Source organism: Pelophylax lessonae (genome assembly GCF_965119305.1).
Source record: "Pelophylax lessonae genome assembly, chromosome: 2".
NCBI lineage: Eukaryota > Metazoa > Chordata > Amphibia > Anura > Ranidae > Pelophylax > Pelophylax lessonae.
In genome coordinates this window covers 188,463,059-188,480,625 of record NC_138769.1, presented here as the reverse complement: position 1 = coordinate 188,480,625, position 17,567 = coordinate 188,463,059, and the positions used below count along the sequence as shown (strand labels likewise).

General features: G+C 41.2%; 1 protein-coding gene across 1 annotated transcript in view; it reads left to right on the top strand.

The window, feature by feature from the left end:
• MXRA5 (matrix remodeling associated 5) overlaps positions 1 to 17,567 on the top strand; it is a gene marked incomplete at its 3' end in the record, with an annotated part of 96,428 nt that overhangs the window by 50,265 nt on the left and 28,596 nt on the right. The gene's annotated exons all lie outside the window — the stretch shown is intronic.

The following is a 17,567-nucleotide window of genomic DNA, read 5'->3' as shown; positions in this document are numbered from 1 at the left end:
CAAAAAGGTCAAGGTGTCCCAAAATGAGACCAAATAGATTTATCAGCTGGAGTCCCTACACCCAGGGGGCCTCAATATTGATATAGATTTAAATTGCATCATTTCCAGTTTCTAACTATATAACGTTACAAATATGTATCGCCTCATTCGTTTGAGAAAAAAAATTAGGATTAGTCATAGTCCCATCGTTTTCTTACCTGGGTGTACACATTCTGTAATCATACACTTTGATTTTTTCCTATATATATTCTTTATATATTATAGTGTATGTTTTCATATATTATAGTATATATTTTCTCTCCAATATCCAGTAATATTCTTATTTCTTTTATTTTTATATATTATCTTTTATTTTTATTCTTATTTACTTTTATTCTTCCTTTACTTTTATTATCCTTAATGAATATTTTTCAGTTTTTCCCATTTTTGATTATGTTATGTATATATAATACATACATTTTTGGGGTTAAACCTCATATGGTGTAAACATATGTATTACTTCTCTAGGGTTTTAAATCTGCCGTACATGTGATTTTATATATTTTATATTTTTTATCTTTATGTAATAATTTTGTATGGAGGCTACATTTTTATTTAGTGCACGCAATATTTATAAAGTGCTGGTTGCCTGCTATCGGTATATATACAGTATATATGCGTTTTATTTTATTTTTTATTTTTTCATTTTTCATATTTTAATAGATTCCATATTAATCTATACTAGTTTGTATTGTATTATATACCACGGATATTGGGACCCCGGATGTTGTTGGGGACCGTGATACTAAGATTGGCTGGCTTTGTTATCTTCCAGTCACGACTGCCAATGTGTCTTTGTGGTTACATTTGTTGCTAGGCAACCGCACATTATAAACACCATGAAGTGGACGTAGAGGACGCTGCTCCTAATACCGTCATTCTGACAAAACGCGTAGATCGTCATCGCATCACTTCCAGCCTCGTGTTTCCGGTCCGTGGAAAGCATCGCGTTCTGGATACAGCATACGGACAGACGGCTTTTCACATATGGCTTTTATTCATTGCTTTATTGTAAGTGCATTTACTTTATTTAATAGATTTATAATATACGGAATTACACTATGAGATGCCTCTTTTTATTCATATATTCTGTGATGGGAGCCCCCAGTGATCTGACATACTGAGGTAGAGAAGGGGATATACCATTTTCCAGTTACCTGTTGGTGTCTGTGTTCCCAGTAGGGGTTTAATCCTCTGGTGAGTGCGGACCTGAGAGGGGGGAGCACTAGTGGATTCAACTTTATATTTCATCACCAGAGACTGGTATTGCACTTTTTTGCACTTATCACTTGATTATCATACAAGGACAAGGAATTTTTGGATTAAGATATAAATGTGATAATGTGTGTATTGCATATTGCATTTTTTGCACATTTTTGCACTGAGAGCACCTTTTGCATCATTATATTCATATGACATAGTGTTTTGGAGCTTGTTATATTTATAATAATAATATATATATATATATATATATATATATATGTCACCATTGGATTATGTATGTAATATATGACTTATATTTTTATGTATGAATTGAATTGTTGGAGATAGCACCTTTATTATTTTGATAAATAAAAGTATGACGATTGGTGTTGGCGTTACCTTTAGAAATTATAAACTCTAATAAATTGCCCCAAATGGTGTGAATGGGAATATGGGGTGTGATGACCCACAAATGATGAAAATGTGCCAAAGTAATATAAGTGAAAGTCTAAAAATACAAGGTGTTTATTCACATAAAATCAAATTAATACCAAACAGTGAAAATAAACAAATGCCGTGAGTATAGTCAACCCACTACCACAAGGTGTGTGAAACAAGTTACTAATAAATAAAATAAATAAATAAATAAACGTGCCACACAGAGTGTGATTAGATGCTGAAAGGACGTTAGTATGTAAAGTCCACGAGTGGCCACTGGGTGGCGTTTTTGCTGATACAACCTGTATGATGATATGTAGGGGGTTCCCCTTCGTTGCGGGGAGCAATCGTGAGCCGGTGGCGGGTGGCCTAGATGCTCGCATAGGAAGAAGAAAGCCCCATGGTGAATAAATAAGTCATACAGATAAAAACAAAGGCGTAGATAACTCACTCGTTAGATGATCGAGATCAGAAAAACACAGTTCGCGCCGGGATGCTTCCGCGTTCCACGGCCGACAACCGGAAGTGACGTTTGACGTCGGAGACTCCGCCCTACGCGTTTCTTCACAATGACGTCAACTGGAGCGGCAGATTGCGAGCATCTAGGCCACCCGCCACCGGCTCACGATTGCTCCCCGCAATGAAGAGGAACCCCCTACATATCATCATACAGGTTGTATCAGCAAAAACACCACCCAGTGGCCACTTGTGGACTTTACATACTAACGTCCTTTCAGCATCTAATCACACTCTGTGTAGCACATTTATTTATTTATTTATTTTATTTATTAGTAACTTGTTTCACACACCTTGTGGTAGTGGGTTGACTATACTCACGGCATTTGTTTATTTTCACTGTTTGGTATTAATTTGATTTTATGTGAATAAACACCTTGTATTTTTAGACTTTCACTTATATTACTTTGGCACATTTTCATCATTTGTGGGTCATCACACCCCATATTCCCATTCACGCCATTTGGGGCAATTTATTAGAGTTTATAATTTCTAAAGGTAGCGCCAACACCAATCGTCATACTTTTATTTATCACTCTTCACCTTCACCTAAGGTTTGATTGGGGCAGCTTACACCTTTCTATTTTTTCACCCTCCCACCATATATCACAGTCCGTAGCGCTGGTCACTCTTCTCTATCATTTACCTTTATTATTTTATTGACATTTTTATTTTATTTATTCACTATATATTTTTTATGAGAATCACACACATGTTTTAGGCAGCGCCACCTATACCTCTTTCCTATATTTATAAGAGGAGAGATACTTCAATAAAGGAAACCTTAAAAATGATTGTGTTACCCCAGACTTCACTTCTCTACCTTGGACAGATCCCATGAGTAGATGTTTACTTATCTTTACCACCTTACAAATCTGGGACAATTATCTTAAGGCCTTACAATCTTCTAGGTCTAGTGCCTTAACTTCACTTTTTGGTAGTACCTTGTTTCCACCAAACCTTTTCACGATTTCTATTCTGGAAGAGCAGTGACAAAACACTTTTATGCCATACCTTATGAAAGGGAAAACTTCTTTCCCTACCCAAGATACTCCTGACCTGTCATATCCCCTCTAGGACTTGGTTTAGTGGCAATATTCCCAAATTAAACATTACCTAAGAACCATGCTTCCTTTGGACTTTCTGACTAAATCCCACACAGACTTTGGGTCATTACTTTCCCAGTCCACTAAATCTGATCATTATCACTAATACCAAATCCTACTGAAGGAATCCTACTCATGACATCCACATTTTATACTGTACCTGAATTGTGACATGAATTGGATATCTTTCCCAAAGAGCGAGACTGGGACAAAATATTGGCATTTACATACAAGACATCTATTTCATCATCTGGGCAAGGGCATAATTACAAAATTCTACCCAGATGGTATTGATGCCCTACAGTTTTACGTAATATGGATCCATCCATTCCTGATGTTTGCTGGAGAGGCTTACAGGCCCCTGTTACTATGTCATATACAACATGGGACACTTGTCCTTGGATTTTTAGGTTCAGGGATAAGATACTACAGCTTTATTATAAGCTGGTGGGTGATAAGATCCTTAACTATAAATGTAGGTAGACAAATTTGAGGTATTGTGTTACCGTAATCCCGTTAGGTTGTAAAGGAAAAACCCCCGTAAGTGGGTGGGACTTTAAGGGTAACTATAAAGATCTCTCAGGAGAAGAGTTCAATTTAAGTAAAACGTGAAATTTATTAGAAGGAAATGAGTGTTTAGGCAAAAGTATCACAACAAGAGTTGCATGTATTCAAACACAACATATCAATTGTCATAGTAATACAATACATTCACAGGTAATTGGCAGAGTCCAACGCGTTTCAAATGCTGTTTAATACAGAAATCTTCCTCAGGGAATCTGCATATATTCCTGTACAGAAATGGAGCCCCATAAAATTGTCCTCCAGGGGATATAGTGATTCACCCACAGGACGAGAGCCAGAGTCAGGTGTATGTAGTATCAGTCTTCACCTGTTGTGATGATTTGCCATATATAAAATTCTGTGAACGGACAGTTTCCATATGGTAAAAAAAGGGGGGGAAGGGAAGAAATTCCTTAAGAATTCCAGATAGTTATCCTCCAGTCTCCAAGATTTGCTGAGATGTTGGTCCTCACTGTTCTAGTGGGCAGTCCATAGTGTCCTATCGACCTCGGTGGATATAGTGTCCACGGACAGATATGATAGTGTTCAGAATTTCTGATATAGATGTCACTACTTGCCGTTCAAGGAACAGCAACCGACATCTGTATGGTCCCGATATTCACCAAAGGTGGCTGCATATAGTCCTTAGGTTATCTAGTGTGGCCTCAGTAGCGTCCACAATACCGGTCTATTCATACAGATGAGGCATGGAAGGACGGCGGTCCTGTAAAATCATTTTGCTGTCTATGCTACCCGGATCCTATAAACAAATGAAAAAGTTTACACCAACATTTTTTAACTTCAGCATGTAGTGTGATAGCTAAATATTGCCAAGAAGAACTGACGTTCCATCTCAAGCTGAATGGGCTTATGAAAAGGAAACCATCAGCCATATGAAGTGAATGAGAGCTTGGGAAAGACTCAGATACTCTTAAACTTCGCATCTTTGCTGTGATGAGCCATTTATTGTCTTTGCCTTCAGGTGTTGTCTCTCATGCTTGGCTGTTCGGATCATTTGGAGTTGGTGTGGGAGCCTGACCTTTCCCTTTAATCATATTCTCTCTTTTGTTTCCCTTTCTTCTTTCTCAACCCCTAAAATCATTTTCCCTCTTCCCTCCCTCCCCCTTTCTTTGCTTATCTTGAACTATTCTCAAATCACAATTTATTCTTCTTCCACAACCTGCGTAAGTCCTACATTCATATTGTTGGACATGATTACTATTCAAGGTATATGGTTATTACTATTCTAGTTCTCTCATCAACATTAGGCATTATTGGAAAAGTTAATATAGATACACTTGCAATCTTTATGTATAATGCTGTTTTATAATGTATATGATACATATGTCTTTTCTTTATTCTATGTAATCCTGATGGCACACAGATTGTACCCCTTTCTCTTTGGTTTTCAAAAATGTAATAAGCTTGGATTAAAGGAAATCTTTGCTGAAAGTAATATGGGAACTTCCATGCTCAGATCTACTTCTTAAGGTTAAGCTGATTCTGTGGCTTTAATATTTTAAGACATCGATCAGGAACAAGAATGCAGATACAAATGTATGGTCTGATTTGAAGGTCCATAAAGACATGGATGAGCAATTTTGGGGTGGAGGAACTTGACTGGCCAGCACAGAGTCCTGACCTCAACCCGATAGAATACCTGTGGGATGAATTAGAGTGGAGACTGCAAGCCAGGCCTTCTCGTCCAACATCAGTGCCTGACCTCACAAATGAGCTTGTGGAAGAATGGTCAAAAATTTCCATAGACACACTTCTAAACCTTATGGACAGCCTTCCCAGAAGAGTTGAAAGTGTTATAATTGCAAAGGGTGGGCTAACTCAGACTAAGACTGGGATACCATTAAAGTTCATGTGTGTGTAAAGGCAGGCGTCCCAATACTTTTGGCAATATAGTGTATATCTTGATTTCCTGTGCTGACAATAAGGTCAAAGACATAAAATAACGTTATAGAAGCTCTAACTTTTCCCTTCTCTATCCAAAACAAAGCTAAACATCTTTGCTGGAGTTGAGCTTTCCCAAGACAATATGCTTGGAATGTACTTTAACTGAAACATGCCTTGATAAGATAACATAATCCAATTTCCTAACTTGATTCATAGAACGTATTACTTCAGTAGTTTTACATTTTATCTAACTTTAGGGCAACATTTTTTTAACCACTTCTGGACCGGAAGGTTTTCCCCTTTAATGACCAGGACATTTCTTGCGATTCGGCACTGCGATACTTTACTGACAATTGCGCCGTCGTGCTATGCTGTACCCAAATAAAATTGATGTATTTTTTTCCCCAGAAATAGAGCTTTCTTTTTGTGGTATTTGATCACCTCTGCGATTTTTATTTTTTGCGCTATAAACACAAAAGTCTGACAATTATACATACTAGGTGGAGTAGAACTGGAGGAACCCATAGCGGAGAAGGTTCTGGGTGTTCTGGTAGATCATAAGCTTAATACTAGCATGCGATGCCAAGCTGCTGTTTCCAAAGCAAGCAAAGTCCTTTCTTGTATTAACAGAGGCATGGACTTCAGAGAGAGACATATAATTGTGCCCCTGTACAAATCATTAGTAAGACCTCATCTGGAATATACAGTTCAGTTTTTGGCACCGGTTCTTAAAAAGGATATGGGGGAACTGGAGAAAGTGCAGAGAAGGGCAACCAAACTGATATGAGGCATGGAGGACCTCAGCTATGAGAAAAGAGGAACTGAATATATTCTCTCTTGAGAAGAGGAGATTAAGGGGGATATGATCAACATGTATAAATACATAAGTGGTCCATATAGTGAACTTGGTGTTGAGATGTTCATTTCACTTTAAGGTCAACACAGAGGACAAGGGGGCACTCTTTACGTCTAGAGTAAAACAGATTTCGTCTCCAAATACGGAAAGATTTCTTCACCGTAAGAGCTGTGAAAATGTGGAATAGACTCCCTCCAGAAGTGGTTCTGGCCAGCTCACTAGATTGCTTTAAAAAAGGCCTGGATTCTTTCCTAGGTGTACATAATATAAATGGGTACTAAAATTTTTTTATAGGTAAAGTTGATCCAGGGAATATCCAATTGCCTCTCGGGGATCTGGAAGGAATTTTTTTCCCCTGCTGTAGCAAATTGGATCATGCTTTCCTGGGGGGTTTTTTCGCCTTCCTCTGGATCAACTGCGGGTATAGGATTGTGTATATGTGATTGTATGGTTGGGTTTTCAATACTGTTTTTTTTTCGGTTGAACCAGATGGTCTTGTGTCTTTTTTCAACCTGACTAAGGCTCCATGTACACGGGACGCTGGAAATGGCCGTTTAGGAGCAGTTGGGCGTTTTTTTCAGAAGCCCCTGAACCCATCTACATTTTATCTTATCTGTCCATGTACACCAGGTCGTTTACAGTCATTTGCAGGCAGTTGCGTTCAGGGACTGTTTTTAGAACGCAATTATTTGCGTTCGAACGTGTGTTTCCCGGCGTTTCAAACGCACAAACGCGTCCGAACGCGTCTGAACGCGTCCGAACACGTCCGAACGCGATGACCCGCGTTTAGCGTTCGCGTTTTTCCATTTTAAAGGGGAATAATTTTTTTGACCTCTAGGAACGCTTCTAAACGCAAACGCCCGCAAACGCCGCTAAACGCCCGCTAAACGCGGGTACAAACGCGACCGAACGGACGTTTCAAACGTCCTAAAAATTCCAGCATTCAAAGGGACTTTTAACAACGTCCCGTGTACATGGAGCCTAACTATGTAACTCTGTAACAATTCTGAAAAAAAAATATATATATTTTTTCACATTCTGTTATATAACATTCCCAATAAAAAAAATGTAAAAATCAAATTTTTTCATAATTTACGGCCAATTTGTATTCTGCTACACATTTTTGGTTAAAAAAACCCCCCAATAAGCGTATTTTGATTGCTTTGGGCAAAAGTTATTGCAACTACAAATTAGGGGAAAGATTTATGTCATTTTCATTTAATTATTTTTTACTAGTAATGGTGGCGATCTGCGATTTTTAGCGGGACTGCGACATTGTGACTAGCAGATCAGATCCCTAACTGACATTTTTGTCATTTTTGGGAGGATCAGTGACATTACTACAATAATCAGTGCTAAAATATGCACTGTTACTGTAATAATGACCCTGGCAGGGAAGGGATTAAGTCAGGGGTGATCAAAGGGTTAAGTGTATGCCTAGGGGGTGTTTTCTAACTGTGAAGGGAATGGGCTTGTAGAATCAACACAGAGACCTGTGATCCTAAATAGAGAGAGAACAATGGTCTGTTTTGTTTGTTTGTTCACCATGGGGAGTGATCGCGGGTGCCCGGCGGCCCCATGAGTCAGCTTCCCCGCTGGCTAATGTGGGCGCGCATGTGCCCCCAGGATCGCTCTGGCGGATCACTGTACAGGTATGGTGAATCGTGCCGCCGAGCCAGTATATATCTGCGGCGGGCGGTCGTCAAGTGGTAAAGAAATGTCATTATTACTAAATATGTACTGTAATATTTGGTAGGTGGCTTTATTACAGGTGACACCTGAAATTGCTTAACTCATAAATATTCAGAAACTATTGATGTCTGAAAAAATTCTAATTCAAATCACATATAGAAATAACCTATATGCCATGCTGTGCACCTAAAATGTTAATATCTTTAATAACTTACATATGCTAGGAACCATTTTTTGCTAATGCCTTTTTATTTATTTTTTTAAAGATATAAATACTGTTTAATCAGCCTGTAGTCATGCAGTCAATAGAATAATGGAGCACTGTGAATTGTCAGTTTGATATCTACACGTATATTTTTCCACTTGATAATCGGATAGATAGTTGTTGTTACTTGTAAAGAAGACATAACCCAAAGCCCAAAGGCAAACCATTCAGCAGCTCATAACTGGTATTGTCATTGTAATAAGGAGAAACATCTCCATTTGCTTTAAGGTAATGATTTTTAGATCTTACTGACAAACAATGTAAAAACAAGGTTTAAGCATGATGAACAATTAGCTTACCTCACTGGGGAGCTCAGTCAATCAGGGATTTCTGCTACATATTTGCATTAGGGAATTTCTTTAAAAACATATTGTTTTTTTCTTTTAGCAGTAATACATTTCAAACCTGAAATTAGCTCTCTCAACTATGTTGTGCATAATATTGTGATAAGAACAATGTCATATTATTATTATTAATATTATTACCGTATTTTCCGGCGTATAAGACGACTGGGCGTATAAGACGACCCCCCTAATTTTCAAGTTAAAACATAGGTTTTGGGCTATACTCGCCGTATAAGACTACCCCCTTCCGAAGCAAGGCAACGCCATTGAAAAACATCAGATTTCTCACAGATCTCCAAGGTAAGCCAAGTACTGTAATACATGTAATCTCTCATAATATCTCCAAGGTACCCTAAGTATAAGTATTACCAGTAGATGTAATCTCAAGACGCTGGCTGTGCGGGAATCCTGTACCGGTATACCGTATGTACCGTAGCTTCGGCTACATACAGTATACTGTGCTGACCCAATCACAGTGAGCGATGTATTCTATTATTGAATGCAAAGCCTGCTCGGATTGGCAGAGTCAGAGAGGCGGGCTGATGTTACTCCGCCAATCCGAGCAGGCTTTGCATTCAATAATAGAATACAATGCTCTCCCTGATTGGCTCAGCGCGGTACACTGTATGTAACCGAAGCTACGGTACATACGGTATACGGTACAGGATTTCCACACAGCCAGCGTCTTGAGAGATTACATCTACCGGTAATACTTATACTTAGGTTACCTTGGAGATATTGTACTCGGCGTATAAGACGACCCCCCATTTTTGGGGGATTTTTTTGAGGTTCAAAAGTAGTCTTATACGCCAGAAAATACAGTAGATATCTTCAAGCTAATATAGGCACCTGGCAACGTGGATAGTATTTCTCCAGAGTGATCTGTGTTCTTTTGGATCTTAAGTCTTCACAACTGATTACCATAATAATGTCTTTCACTATATGCAGTCACCTTATTTATGGCCATCCTCTTTCTCTTTTCCCTTTAACTTTTTCCAAGAATATATAACAAAACACTTTTAATGGTATATTTATTGGACTATTATGATGCAAGGGTAGAGGTTTACTTACACTTTAAGGTGGTACATATGTTTTAGGGCCAGTAAAGGGGTTACATTTAAAGGTTAGGTCAAGGATTAAGTGTCAAGGAGGAGGATATGTGATTTTTATGAGGGCTAGAGATGGGGCTATGATTGGGTTAAGTGTTGTAGTCAGCATAAGAGTTAAAGGTCAGGTCATGTGGGATACATTTTATGTTAGTTTTTTTTGGCAGTGAAATTCAAGAATTGCAGTGGCCAGTACTGAATCCACAATGCTGATGGATCCTTTATTTGAAAGCACTCCAAAAACTAAGACAAGCAAATAAATATACAGTTAAAATGTAAATAGGAGAACTCTTTAACCTGACAAATGATGTGTAATTCTATGTAGCCTGTTCTGTTATCTAAGTACTGCTTCCAGATATGCTTACTACACTGCTTTTGAGCTTTGGAGCCTGGTCTAAACCTTCTTCAGCCTGTGAATAGACAAAATGTAGTCACCCTGTGCTCTTCCCTATCGGGGCTGTGGTCTATGAACATTTGTCCTATACATCAAATGATATAAAACTTGGTATAAAAACTATCACTCTCCTTTATTTGCATGATGTGAGTATGATATTTAACTTTTTAAGGATTCTATATTAAAAACATATTGGACCATAAGAATTTGATTATGAATAAAGCAATGCTGGCTTTAAAGCTTGTGACATGCATCTAAATACAGCTTCTTTGGAATGGAATCAATACTGATATAGGTGGATGATTGCACAATCTTCTGCAGGTCTAAATGGATTTGTAACCCTTGAGTGTGTGCCAAAGCTTTCACCTAAGTCTCCAGGTAGTATATCTTAAAATAAAGCTTTGCTTTGCCCATGCAGGTCAAACCAAAGAGTTTGCTTTAATAACCTCTCTCCAGCAGAACATTTTCCTCTGTTTGCCTGGAGCAAAGAAAAGATCCAGACTATAAGTGTAAGTAGACAAATTCGAGGTATTGTGTTACCATAATCCCGTTAAGGTTGTAAAAGAAAAAACCCCCGTCTTAAACTATCCAAGGACACCTACTCCAGCAATCCCCTTAAAATCCTACGCAAATTTCGCGACAAACTTTCAACACTCTACAAGAATCCCTCTGGGTTCAATCAATCACAGCTGGACGCTCTCCTGTCTTCCGTCCAACTCCCTTCCCTATCATCTGCCCATAGGGAAATGCTGGAACAGCACCTCACAGCTGAAGAACTGCATCAGGCTATAAAGTCTTTGAAACCTCGTAAGCGCCCAGGCCCAGACGGCTTCTCCGCTACTTATTATAAACGCTTTGCACCCATTCTGATCCCCCCTCTGGTAGGAGCGCTCAATTCCTTGCTCGATGGGCACCCTTCCGAGAGGAGTCACTTATGGCTGCGATATCCATGATTCCTAAACCCAACTCCGACCACACTTCTTGGTCTAACTTTAGACCCATCTCCATACTGAATATAGACATTAAGCTACTGGCCAAAGCCCTTTCTACCCGTCTCAATACCGTTATCGGAACTTTAGTTCACGCTGACCAAACGGGCTTCATTCCGTCTCGCCAAGCTGGTGATAATGTCAGACGAGCTACTCTTCTAGCCCACATCGCTAGACAACGCCGCATTCCCTCCTGCTTCCTCTCCCTCGACATTTGCAAAGCCTTCGACTCCTTATCCTGGCCTTACCTCACCTCGATCCTCGGTCGTTGGGGATTTGGCTCGCATTTTATGCAATGGGTAAATGCCCTATATCGGAACCCTAGAGCATATGTTCACTATTCAGGCTTTCGATCGGACTCCTTCCCCATTGAAAGGGGCACGCGACAAGGCTGCCCCCTCTCCCCCCTTCTTTTTGCCCTAGCTATTGAACCCCTAGCTATGCTTATTCGCGCTGATCCCAATATTAAGGGACTTGAGCTGGGCGGCCATCACCATAAACTCTGCCTCTTTGCGGACGATGTCCTCGTTTTTCTCACTGCCCCCCTATTGTCGGTTCCTAGCCTCCTACGCACCCTAGCGAACTTTGGCTCAGTCTCAGGCCTGGTAGTTAACCCTCGAAAATCACTAGCTTTAAATGTATCTCTCCCAACCGATGTCCACGACCACCTTAGGTCCTCACTCCCGTTCCCTTGGGCGACTTCGTATATCCCTTATCTGGGAGTTAAACTCACAGCAGACCCTGCTGGACTCTATTCCGCTAATTACCCCCACATGCTGTCTACACTATCGAACCTCATGTCTAAATGGTCCTCCCTGCCCCTATCTTGGATGGGGAAAATCACAGTGCTTAAGATGTCCATTTTACCCAAAATCTTGTACCTCTTTCGGGTACTCCCCATACAGGTGCCGGCCTACTACTTACGCATCTTACAGAAACGGGCCTTGGACTTCATTTGGAGCAACTCTAAGCCTCGTTTACCGAGACAGACGCTATACCGCCCACGTATTCGCGGCGGGTTGGGGGTACCACATTTCGCCAAATATTATTACGCAGCACAACTGGCTCAGCTCCCTAAATACCATGCCACAAAGGAAATTCCGCTGTGGGTTTCCCTTGAAGCAGTGGAAAGCGATCCATTATCTGTGGCCAACCTGCTCTGGCTGCTGCCCTCGCAACGGAGGAGTATTACTAACCCAATCACGAAAGATAGCTTGACTATCTGGGATAGACTTAGCCGACGCTTCCACCTGCAATCTCCTCATAATCCCCTACTCTCTTTTCTCCGCAATCCATCCTTCTACCCGGCCTGGTCCTCTCGGACCTCCTTCTCCGCCTGGACTAGTGCTGGTCTGATACGGGCCCATCAATTCTTCACTCCACGCACCTTCTACCCATTCCCTACCCTACGAGAAACTCACAATCTCCCATCTGGGGAAATATTCCGCTACCTACAACTCAAACATTTCTTTACACAAGCTACTCCGGTTAGGGAGAACACCACCACCTTCTCGACATTTGAACGCGCATGCAATACTGACCCTCACAGACGAGGGCTCCTCTCTGACCTCTATGCCCACCTCCTGTCAGCTCAGGAGACCACCCCGCCCACATACACAGCCAAATGGGAACGAGACCTACATATTACGCTTGACGATGAAGACTGGATGCAAATTTGGCAGGCTACCAAATCGGCATCTCCGAATATTGTAGCACTCGAAACCAATTACAAGGTCCTTACCAGATGGTATTTGGTTCCCACTAGGATCTCTAAATATGTACCTCATTACTCCCCCCGTTGCTTCCGGGGATGCGACTCCCCAGGTACCCACGCACATATCTGGTGGGAATGCCCTGTGGTGCGAGCCTTCTGGTCCAAAGTACACGATACCCTGTCTACCATGTTTGGCACCTCTCTTGCCCCTGACCCGGCATCAGCTCTCCTGAATCGCAAGCCACCTACCCTTACACACCGTCAATTCAAACTTTACCTATACGTCACAACGGCTGCAAAGCAAACCATCGCGAAAGCATGGAAAACCCCCACGCTCTGTCATCTGGCTGTGCAACACAGAGTTACCCAAGCCATGCTACATGCTAAAACAGAAGCAATTTTATTGGATAAACTGACCCCCTATGAACGGCTCTGGCGGCCTTGGATTGACCATTGCCTACCACCAGGCCTTGACGACAGCCTTGTACTCACCTGATTGGGAAGTCCTCCTTGCCGACCCTCTTTCCCCACTTGGGCCCCTGGGGGGTTCGAGGCTCCCTCCAGTTACCAGCTGTTACCAAACCCCCATAACCCTCTCCCACCTACCCTGATTTCATCCCAACCCTGCCTTCCCAGCCCCCTCTCCCCACTCGGCCCCTGGCATATCACATTAAGTGTTATACCTTTGCTTTGGTTGAGGCCCCTTCTATGAGGGGGCCCATTTACGCATTGTGACCTCGGTCACACCTTGAATTTGTATGCTTCTCAGTCGGGATGCCAGGTCGATCTCCTATGCGTATCACATTGTTACCTATTCCTTGAATGTTATATGCTGTAGTTCTATATTTACTGTGACTTGTTATGTCACGGCATGTACCTAAGCTTTCTACTGCATGTTACTGTACCATGTTTCTTTTGCCTTCAATAAAAACCGTTTAAAAAGAAAAGAAAAAACCCCCGTAAGTGGGTGGGACTTTAAAGGTTACTATAAAGATCTCTCAAGAGAAGGGTTCAATTTAAGTAAAACGTGAAATTTATTAGAAAGAAATTAGTGTTTAGGCAAAAGTATCACAACAAGAGTAGCATGTATTCAAACATAAAAATTGTCATCGTAATACAATACAGTCACAGGTAATTGGCAGAGTCCAACGCGTTTCAAATGTTGTTTAATACAGAAATCTTCCTAAGGGAATCTGCATATATTCCTGAAAAGCATAACCACATGCAAAATATAAGTCCCTAAAAGAAGGAACAAACAAATACATATTCATACATTTATCATTTACATAAATCATTTTGCATCTGCGACCAAATGTTGCCCCAAATTGCCATGGAAATCTCTGCTGGTTAGTCCAGATTGTCACCAGAACAACCCGGAAAGTGCCACCCCATGAGAAAAATAGAGCCCCCTCAAAAATGGGAACCAGAGCCAGGGAAAGAAAGTGGAAGAAAATGAAGAAAAAGGGGAGGAAAAGAAAGAAAAAAGAAAAGAAGAGAGATACCATTGTGTGGAGGTCGCCTACCTGCACGAAAATGGAGCCCCATAAAGTTGTCCTCCAGGGGATATAGTAATTCTCCCACGGGACGAGAGCTAGAGTCAGGTGTATATAGTATCAGTCTTCACCTGAAAGTAGCAATTAATGTCCGTCAGGGAACCTGAGGGGGTGTATATGTGATTAATCATGCAATAAAAAGAGAGGATGTTCAGATCAATTCACCTGTTGTGATGATTTGCCATGTATAAAATTATATGAAAGGACGGTTTCCATATGATAAAAAAGGGGGGGGGGGGGGAAAAAATTGCTTAAGAATTCCAGATAGTTATCCTCCAGTGTAATTGTCTCCAAGATTTGCTGAGATGTTGGTCCTATTGGGAAAAGGGAATAGGAACCATGAATGTATTTTCTACCCCTTATAAACGATAGAAAGTAGTGGATTTTGATAAAGTGTCTTACCTCACTGTTCTGGTGGGCAGTCCATAGTGTCCTATCGACCTCAATGGATATAGTGTCCACGGACAGATATGAGAGTGTTCAAAATTTCTGGTATGGATATCACTACTTGCCTAGAATAAATATAAAGACCATATATATATCTAAACAATTGGATGCACAGATATATATATATCTAAAGTGAAGGGGTCACCACAAATAAGTAAAAAGATACCGTTCAAGGTGCAGCAACCGACATCTGTAGGGTCCCGGTATTCACCAAAGATGGCTGCATATAGTCCTAAGGTTATATAGTGTGGCCTCAATAGCGTCCACCATACCGGTCCTAATGATAAAGGAGGAAATAGGACCCCCTTAGATATCAGTCAAACATGAGTGTATCAATTCAGGTCCCCTGCGGGGTACTTACTATTCGTACAGGTGAAGCATGGAAGGACGGCGTTCCTGTAGTGACTCGGAGAGGTAACTCTCCGTACTGGCTCTCGGCGTTCCTTTATATTCCGCTAGTTGGCCCCTGATCTCGCGAAAAATGACGCGAGATCATGTGGTATGTTTTGGTCGCCTTCTAATGACGTCATTTCTGCCTATTCACCCTGCGGGAGTAAAGGGTAAAGCATCATTGCATGCCAATAAATATGAAATGTCCATCCATTATATCAGAGTGTACATGGGGCCAATTTGGAAATAAGGGAAATCATTATCAGATAACGCCCCAGGCACGGGTAGAGCGTATGCCCCTTGGGGGTACCCAGGGGTACAGAAATGGCATACCTGGGTAATGATGCCCAGGTATTGCCAAAACGAAGAACGCTTAATTCTCCAGATGTTAGGGGGCCACAGTGAAATTGATGGTCCCCTTTGGAGAAGTCTTACCCGTGCCGGGCTCTCGGCTTGCGGGGGACCCCCCCATGGGGAACAAAATATAAAACCATGTGTGGCTTGTTACATGGTTAGGGTTACCATTCTGCTGGTAGGCCTACACAGTGGAAGAAAAAGAAGCAGAAGCAAAACAGTGATGAGGAGCCACTCAATTCCAGCAGAAGCGGATGGAGAGGACCTAACCATCCCTGGAGTGGATGGAAGATCTACTCATGATTTCCCTGTGTCAGTGGGGGATATTAGTCGCATAGTGCAATCACATGGTTTATCGGCAATTATACAAATATAACAATTCAACATTCCAAAATTATTATTGTTTAACCCACTCAGAGACAGTATATCTCCTAAAAAGTAAAGTGTGTAATGCCATATTCCCTCAGAATCGGGAAAGAGAGGAGAGAGAGAGAGGGAGGGGATTGTCTAAAAATGGAGCCCTAGATGATGTTAGGGAGGTATCAAAAGCATACAAAAGAAGAAGAAAAGGACAGCATTAGCTCTATAATGGAGAGAACTCGGGGGACCTCTCAGTCCCTTTTCCCCCCGAAGAGAATCCCTCCAAAAATGATCTGTAAGGTAGGCGACCTCCACACAATGGTATCTCTCTTCTTTTCTTTTTTCTTTCTTTTCCTCCCCTTTTTCTTCATTTTCTTCCACTTTCCTTCCCTAGCTCTGGTTCCCATTTTTGAGGGGGCTCTATTTTTCTCATGGGGTGGCACTTTCCGGGTTGTTCTGGTGACAATCTGGACTAACCAGCAGAGATTTCCATGGCAATTTGGGGCAACATTTGGTCGCAGCTGCAAAATGATTTATGTAAATGATAAATGTATGAATATGTATTTGTTTGTTCCTTCTTTTAGGGACTTATATTTTGCATGTGGTTATGCTTTTCAGGAATATATGCAGATTCCCTGAGGAAGATTTCTGTATTAAACAACATTTGAAACGCGTTGGACTCTGCCAATTACCTGTGACTGTATTGTATTACGATGACAATTTTTATGTTTGAATACATGCTACTCTTGTTGTGATACTTTTGCCTAAACACTCATTTCTTTCTAATAAATTTCACGTTTTACTTAAATTGAACCCTTCTCTTGAGAGATCTTTATAGTTACCTTTAAAGTCCCACCCACTTACGGGGGTTTTTTCTTTTACAAGAAAAGATCCAGTACTTCCAGTTATGGGGGTGACCACTTCCCCATAAGCCCCGTACACACGAGTAGAAATTCGGCCGGGAGATTTCGTCCGATGACCGATCTGCCGATTTTCGGCTTGTTAGTACGGTGCTTCCGACAACCGACTCCGACTTTTCGGCCGAAAAAATCCTGGCTTTCAGGCTATATAATTTTTGTCGACCGTCAAAACACGTCCGATTTTCGTCTCATTAGTACAGATTTCGATAGGGAAAAATCTTATGAACAAGACTAGGCATGCTCAGAGATGAAAGAACACAAAGAAAGCAATCCAACAAATGACATCACTTCTCAAGTAGAATTCTGTCGTGCGGGAAAATTTGTGTGCAGTCTAGAGCACATTCCAACCAACAGACACCACTCTGCACAAAAGACGGACGACCGGTTGGCGGAAATTCGTTGCGTGTGTACG